General features: G+C 47.0%; 1 non-coding gene across 1 annotated transcript; it reads left to right on the top strand.

The window, feature by feature from the left end:
• Positions 1 to 1,114: 1,114 nt before the first annotated feature.
• LOC119926052 lies at positions 1,115 to 1,252 on the top strand. The gene has a single exon (XR_005449968.1). It is a non-coding gene; the product is annotated as a small nucleolar RNA SNORA7 (small nucleolar RNA).
• Positions 1,253 to 6,888: the final 5,636 nt, after the last annotated feature.

The following is a 6,888-nucleotide window of genomic DNA, read 5'->3' as shown; positions in this document are numbered from 1 at the left end:
GCTAAGTGCTTACTATGTGCCAAGGCACCGTACTAAGCTCTGGGGTGGACACAAGCAAATTGGGTTGGAAATAGTCCCTGCCCATGTGGGGCTCACAGTCTCAATCCCCACTTTACAGGTGAGGTAACTGAGGCACGAATAATAATAATAATAATGATGGCATTTATTAAGCACTTTCTATGTGCAAAGCACTGTTCTAAGTGCTGGGGAGGTTGCAAGGTGATCAGATTGTCCCACGGGGGGCTCACAGTCTTAATCCTCATTTTACAGATGAGGTAACTGAGGCACAGAGAAGTTTAGTGACTTGCCCAAAGTCACACAGCTGACAATTGTCAGAGCTGGGATTTGAACCCATGAACTCAGGACTATAAAGCCCATTCTCTTTCCATTGAGCCATGCTGCTTCTCATAAAAGTGACTTGCCCAAGATCACACAGCAGACACATGGAGGAGCCAGGATTAGAACTCATGACCTTCTGACTCCCAGGGCTGTGTTCCATCCACTACGCCACGGTAATTGTGGTATCTGTTAAGCCCTTCCGTGTGCCGAGCACTGTCCTAAGCACTAAAGCAGATACAAGATAAACAGATTGGACACAGTCCCTGTATCACATGGGTCTCACAGTCTAAGTAGGAGAGAGAACTGGTATTGAATCCCCACTTTGCAGATGAAACAGCTGAGGCACAGAGAAGTGAAGTGACTTGCCCAAGGTCACACAGCAGGTATGTGTCAGAGCTGGGTTTAAAACTCAGGTTCTCTGGCTTCCAGGTCTGTGCTCTTTCCACTAAACCACACTGCTTCCCTGGGTTGCATTCTGTCTAGACAGACAGCATTGTTTGGAAGAACATTCCCTAAATTTTCCTCCAACAAACTTTTCTCAGTCAATTCCCGGCCACTCAGCATTGCATCTTTATCAGTTATCTCTAGTATTCAGGAAGCTATTTATCTCCCATCCTATACTCAGCACGTCTGTATATCTGTTTACTCAATTGTGCACTCAGTGATTTATTTTGATTGTTCTGTCAGTAAATATTTCTCTGCCTGTCTCCCCTGTTAGGGTGTAAGCTCCTTGGGAGCAGGGAACGTCTCCCATTTGTTTTGTTTTGTACTTTTTCCCCTCTCAGGGTCACACCTGGAGAGTTTCTAGTACTTTACCAGTCACGACTACAGGAGGGAGAGTCAAGCAGAGGCCTGCCCATTCCATTCCAAGCTTGGGCAGTGGCTAGCGAGTGGAAGACAATCTGCTACAAGTCAAAACTCACCCGTGCTGGGCAGCAGCGACATGGGAGAGAATCGAAGGCAGGGACTCGTTTACTGTGAGGAAGGAGGCAATGGTAAACCACTTCCAGATTTTTACCAAGAAAACTCTATGGATACGCTACCAGAACGATTGCAAATGGAAGTTGGGCATTCTGGGAGAGATGCATCTATGGTGTTGCTTTGGGTTGGACACAACTCGACAGCATAAGACAACAACAACAGCAACTGCATTTCCCATCTCATTGACCTCACTGGGCTACTAGACTGGAAGCTCCTTATGGACAGGGAATGTGTTTACCAACTCTGTAGTACTGCGCTCTCCCAAGTGCTCTGCACGCAGTAAGTGCTCAATAAATACCATTGACTGATTGATACTAATAATAATGATGGTATTTGTTAAGCACTTACTATGGGTCAAGCACTGTTCTGAGCATTGCGGTAGATACAAAATAATCAGGTTAGGCACAGTTCCTGTCCCACATGGGGTTCACAGTCTTAATCCCCATTATACAGGTGAGATAACCGAGGCCCAGAGAAGTGAAGTACCTTTCCTGAGGTCAAACAGCAGACATGTGGTGGAACTAGGATCAGAACCCAGGCCTTTCTGATTCCCAAGCCCGTGCTCTATCCATCAGGTCACACTGCTTCCCATGTGTCTGGCTTCCAGGTAAAAGTCCTCATAAGAGGCATGGGGAGTTCTCCCCTCAGACCAGATGTAAACATGGTTAGCGTGACAAGACACGTGCCTGTGCATGCGTGCTCACTCCACAGTGGGCAAGTTAAATGGGCCTTGCTCTGCTGTGGGGGAGAGAAAATGCAGGGTGAGTGAGGAGGTGCCATCCTCCCCCATGAGGAGCTCCCTGAATTGAACTCCCCAGAAAAAAGAACTTCAGAGGGACAGTGAACAGCTGGATGATGGCACCGCCTCAAGGGGAGATGGAGGAGGAGGGGGCGGCCATCTCAGTCTTAAAGAAGATGTATCGCCTGGACATCTTTTGCTCGAATGCTGGTTTTCGACGGGCTAGCCTTCTGCCAGGAAGTACATAGCTGAAATAACAAAAGGCCAGAGAGGGCAGTTCACAGTCTTTGGAGTGAGATCTGTTTGAGAGAAAAGCAACCGGGCAGATTTATTTTGTTTTGAAAGGCAGAGAGTGAAAGCCACCCAGAAATGGGAGAGAGTCCCAGGGGTTCTGGTGTCAGAGAGAGCTCCCCCACCCCCCCACCCCGGGGGACCGCTGTTTATCCTTTCCTGTTGCAGAACATCGAGAACACAGGAAGGCGTTTAAAGCCAGGGGGTTGGGGAGGGACCCGACGGAAGGGCATCCGTTCCTTGGGAAGAGGGGACGAAGGGAGTGGAGCGGCCCAGCTCTGAGTCACTTCCCGTGGTGGCCCGTGAGCGAAGCAGAGAGTGAGGAAGAGGCCAAGAGGGAAGACCATTTCTCAGCAAAGGTCGACCCACTGTGAGTGTTGCTGATTTTCGCATTCCTGAGGGCGGCCGTCCTGCTGCCAGAGCACTGGAAGGGAGGTTTCTCCTTGGTGCCTTATTTCTGGACGCAATTAGAAGGTGGTGGTGGGAGGCTGAGGGGAGAACAGCTTTTCTCCCCAGGGCAGAAGCCAATCAGAATCACAAAAGAACCAGAGTGGCCTGGTGGAGCCAGAAGGACCTGGCTTCTACTCCCAGCTCCGCCACTTGTCTGCTGTATGACCTTGGGTAAGTCGCTTCACTTCTCTGTGCCTCGATTACCTCATCTGTAAAATGGGGATTAAGACCGGGAGCCCCACGTGGGACATGGACCGTGTCCAACCTGATTGGCTTGTATCTTTTAGACTGTTGGGTAGGGACTGTCTCTATATGTTTCCAATTTGTACTTCCCAAGCGCTTAGTACAGTGCTCTGCACATAGTAAGCGCTCAATAAATACGATTGATGATGATGACTGGCTTGTATCTACCCTCTAGACTGTAAGTTCATTGTGGGCAGGGAAGGTGTCTGTTATATTGTTTTGTTGTACTCCCCCGAGGGCTTAGTACAGTGCTCTTCACACTGTAAATGCTCAATAAATATGATTGATATTGATTGCTTGTTTGATTTATCCCAGCGCTTACTAAAGTGCCTGGAACTTAGTAAGTGCTTAACAAATGCCATTAAAAAAAAAACAACAAAACCCAAAGGGGATTGAATGCCATGGTAGGAGACAAAACGGTTCATGTGGCCACCAAGCTGCTTGCCGAGGCAATTCAGGGCTCCATAGTCAGGGAACCTCCTGGCACAGCCCGTTATCGTGTGGCCAAGCCTGGCATACACGGAGCCATCAGGATCACCACCACCAGAATTCATTGAGTCACTTCTTTTCGGGGTGTCTACTGTGGGCAGAGTACTGAACCAATAGTGGTAGTCAAAAGATTTAAGGTCCTACAGCATGGCTCAGTGGAAAGAGCACGGGTTTTGGAGTCAGAGGTCATGGGTTCAAATCCCGGCTCCGCCAACTGTCAGCTGTGTGACTTTGGGCAAGTCACTTAACTTCTCTGTGCCTCAGTTACCTCATCTGGAAAAAAAATGGGGATTAAAACTATGAGCCCCCTTTGGGACAACCTGATCACCTTGTAACACCCCCCCCAGCGCTTAGAACAGTGCTTTGCACATAGTAAGCGCTTAACAAATACCATCATTATTATAATTATTATTACTCTGTGCACGGCATGGTGCTAAAAGCTGGGAAAAAATAGGTGAGAATTGTGTGGGGTGCCCTTTTATGAGGGAATTATGAGGCCCCCAAGGGTCTCACCAGCTAAGAATAAGGCCCGGGAAGGGGACCTGAGACAGACCCATTAAGAAAGAAAAGGCAATAGGAACAACGTAAGACAAAGACAAATACAAAAATGAAAAGTAAAAAGAGGCCCAGAGGTATGTTAGTTTAGGAAGTTTCCAGCACTTTAAGGAACAGAGTCCCACAGTCCTCAAAGTCACAGCTATAGTGACCTCCATAGTGTGGCCTAGCAGAAAGAGCCTGGGCCAGAGAGACAAGAGGATGGGGGTTCTAATCCCAGCTCCACCAACTTGCCTACTGTGAGACCCTGGGCGAGTCACTTAGCTTCTTTATGCCTCAGTTTCTTCATCTGTAAAAGGGGGATTTACCTATTCTTTCTCCTACCTAGACTGTGAGCGCTTTGTGGGACACGTACAGTGTTGAACCTAATAATGATAATGATGGTATTTAAGAGCTTACTATGTGCCAGGCACTGTAATAATAATAATAATGATGGTATTTGTTAAGTGCTTACTATGTGCAAAGCACTGTTCTAAGCACTGGGGAGATATAAGGTGATCACGTTGTCCCACGTGGAGCTCACAGTCTTAATCCCCATTTTACAGAGGAGGGAACTGAGGCACAGAGAAGTTAAGTGACTTGCTCAAAGTCACACAGCTGACAATTGGCAGAGCCAGGATTTGAACCCATGACCTCTGACTCCAAAGCCCGGGCTTTTTCCACTGAGCCATGCTGCTTCTGGGGTTGCTACAGGCAAATCGAGTTGGACAGAGTCCCTGTCTCATATGGGGTTTGCAGTTTCAATCACCATTTCACAGATGAGGGAACTGAAGCCCAGAGAGGTGAAGCAAGTTGTCCAAGGCCACACAGCAGACAGGTGGCAGAGCCGGCATTAGAACCCATGACCTTCTAACTCCCAGGCCCGTGCTCTATCCACTAGGCCAAGTGACCTGATGAACTTGTGTCAACCACAGGGTTTTCTCCAGTGTTTGACACATAGAGAATGCTTAATAAATAGCACAGTTATCGTTATTATTAGGGGGTATGAACTCTATATGCACATTATTTACATATATATTAAATTATACATACTAACATATGTATGCATATATTATTTATTATGTACCTATGAAGATTGGGGGCTTTTACATAGCAGGACACTGTACTAGTTCCTTACTGTGTACAGAGGGCTATACTGGACACCTGTTATGTTCTAGACACTGTTCTAGATTCCTCCTGTATTTGGAGCACTACTCAAGGTTCTTAAGTACCCTCAAAGTAGAAGCCCCAGTTACTACCCACGGGCAGGGAATATGTCAGCTAATTCTGTTTTATTGTACTTTCCCAAGCACTTAGTAAGTACAATGCTCTGCACTTATTAAGCATTCAATAAATACCACTGATCGCTCGATTGATCAGTTGATTTCAATTCAGCTTGGGAAGCTGGAAGGCACAAATTGGTAACAAGCAATGGGAGCAGGAGTGAAAACCCGGATGTCTCTGGCGACAAAAAAGCGAGCCAAAGAAAAACCCGAATAAATAAATGATAAGGTGGATGATCAATCAATCAATCAATCGTATTTATTGAGTGCTTACTGTGTGCAGAACACGGTACTAAGCGCTTGGGAAGTCCAAGTTGGCAACATATAGAGATAGTCCCTACCCAACAGTGGGCTCACAGTCTAAAAGGGGGAGACAGAGAACAAAACCAAACATACTAACAAAATAAAATAAATAGAATAGATATGTACAAGTAAAATAAATAATAAATAAATAAATAAATATATAAATAAATAAATAAATAAATCCGGGGAACCCAGTAATGTTGGGGTGGTCGGATGGGGAAGGGGAAACAAGAAGTCTTGGGTGGAGGACAGGAGGGGCCCGGGGAACCCTAGGGGACTGAGGGACAACATGACCAGTGGGGTGGGGGTTAGGGAAGGCTTCCTGGAGGAGATGGGGTTTTAGGAGGGCCTTTTAGAAGGGGATGGAGTTTTTCCTAGAGCCACAGCCAATTGCAGTCCAGTATGTTGTAGGGGACTTTTCCAGTTGCAGGCCATCACCAGTTGAGGTACATTTTTCGGTGCAGGGTTTCAAAGCTGATTTGGCCCTGTGATCATCCAATCACTCCAACCCAACCCAATTTGCTTGCATCCACCCCACCTCCTAGTACAGGCCAAGCACACGGTAAGCGCTTAACAAATACCACAATTATTGTCCTTATTATTATTCATTTGGAGAAGCCTTTCCTAATCTTGTGCACACCTAAGATAATGCTAAGCTTAATGATAATAATGATAACCATGGTGTTTATTAAGTGCTCACTCTGTGCTGAGCATTATACTTCCCGGTGGACATGGTAGACAGGGCGGTTGGGGCTGGGGGGTAGGCTGTGGGCTAGGTGGGCTGGAGGGCAGGGTGGGGGGCACAGGACCGAACAATGGGCGGGTGGGGCAAGATCTAACCTCGTGGATAGATCGCTAGGCCCGGGAGTTGGAAGGACCTGGGTTCTAATCCCGAGTCCCTTGGGCAAGTCACTTCACTTCTTTAGCCCTCAGTTCCCTCATCTGTAAAATGGGAATTAAGACTGTAGGCCCTATGGACTGTGTCCAACCTAATAACCTGAAATCTACCCCAGCATTTAGAACAGCGCCTGTCACACAGTAAGCGTTGAACAAATATCATCAAAAAAATCCCAAATGGACCACCTCCCTAGGTCCCCGAACCACTCTTAATACAGCGCTCTGCACACAGTTAGCGCTCAATAAATACCATTGATTGATTGATTGATTCACTGAATAAAACTCCCTCCTTCTTTGACTGTGAGCCCCATGTGGGACAAGGTCTGCATTCAACCTGAT

The sequence above is a fragment of the Tachyglossus aculeatus genome, chromosome 3, assembly GCF_015852505.1.
Source record: "Tachyglossus aculeatus isolate mTacAcu1 chromosome 3, mTacAcu1.pri, whole genome shotgun sequence".
NCBI lineage: Eukaryota > Metazoa > Chordata > Mammalia > Monotremata > Tachyglossidae > Tachyglossus > Tachyglossus aculeatus.
This window is presented reverse-complemented; position numbering and strand designations above follow the sequence as displayed.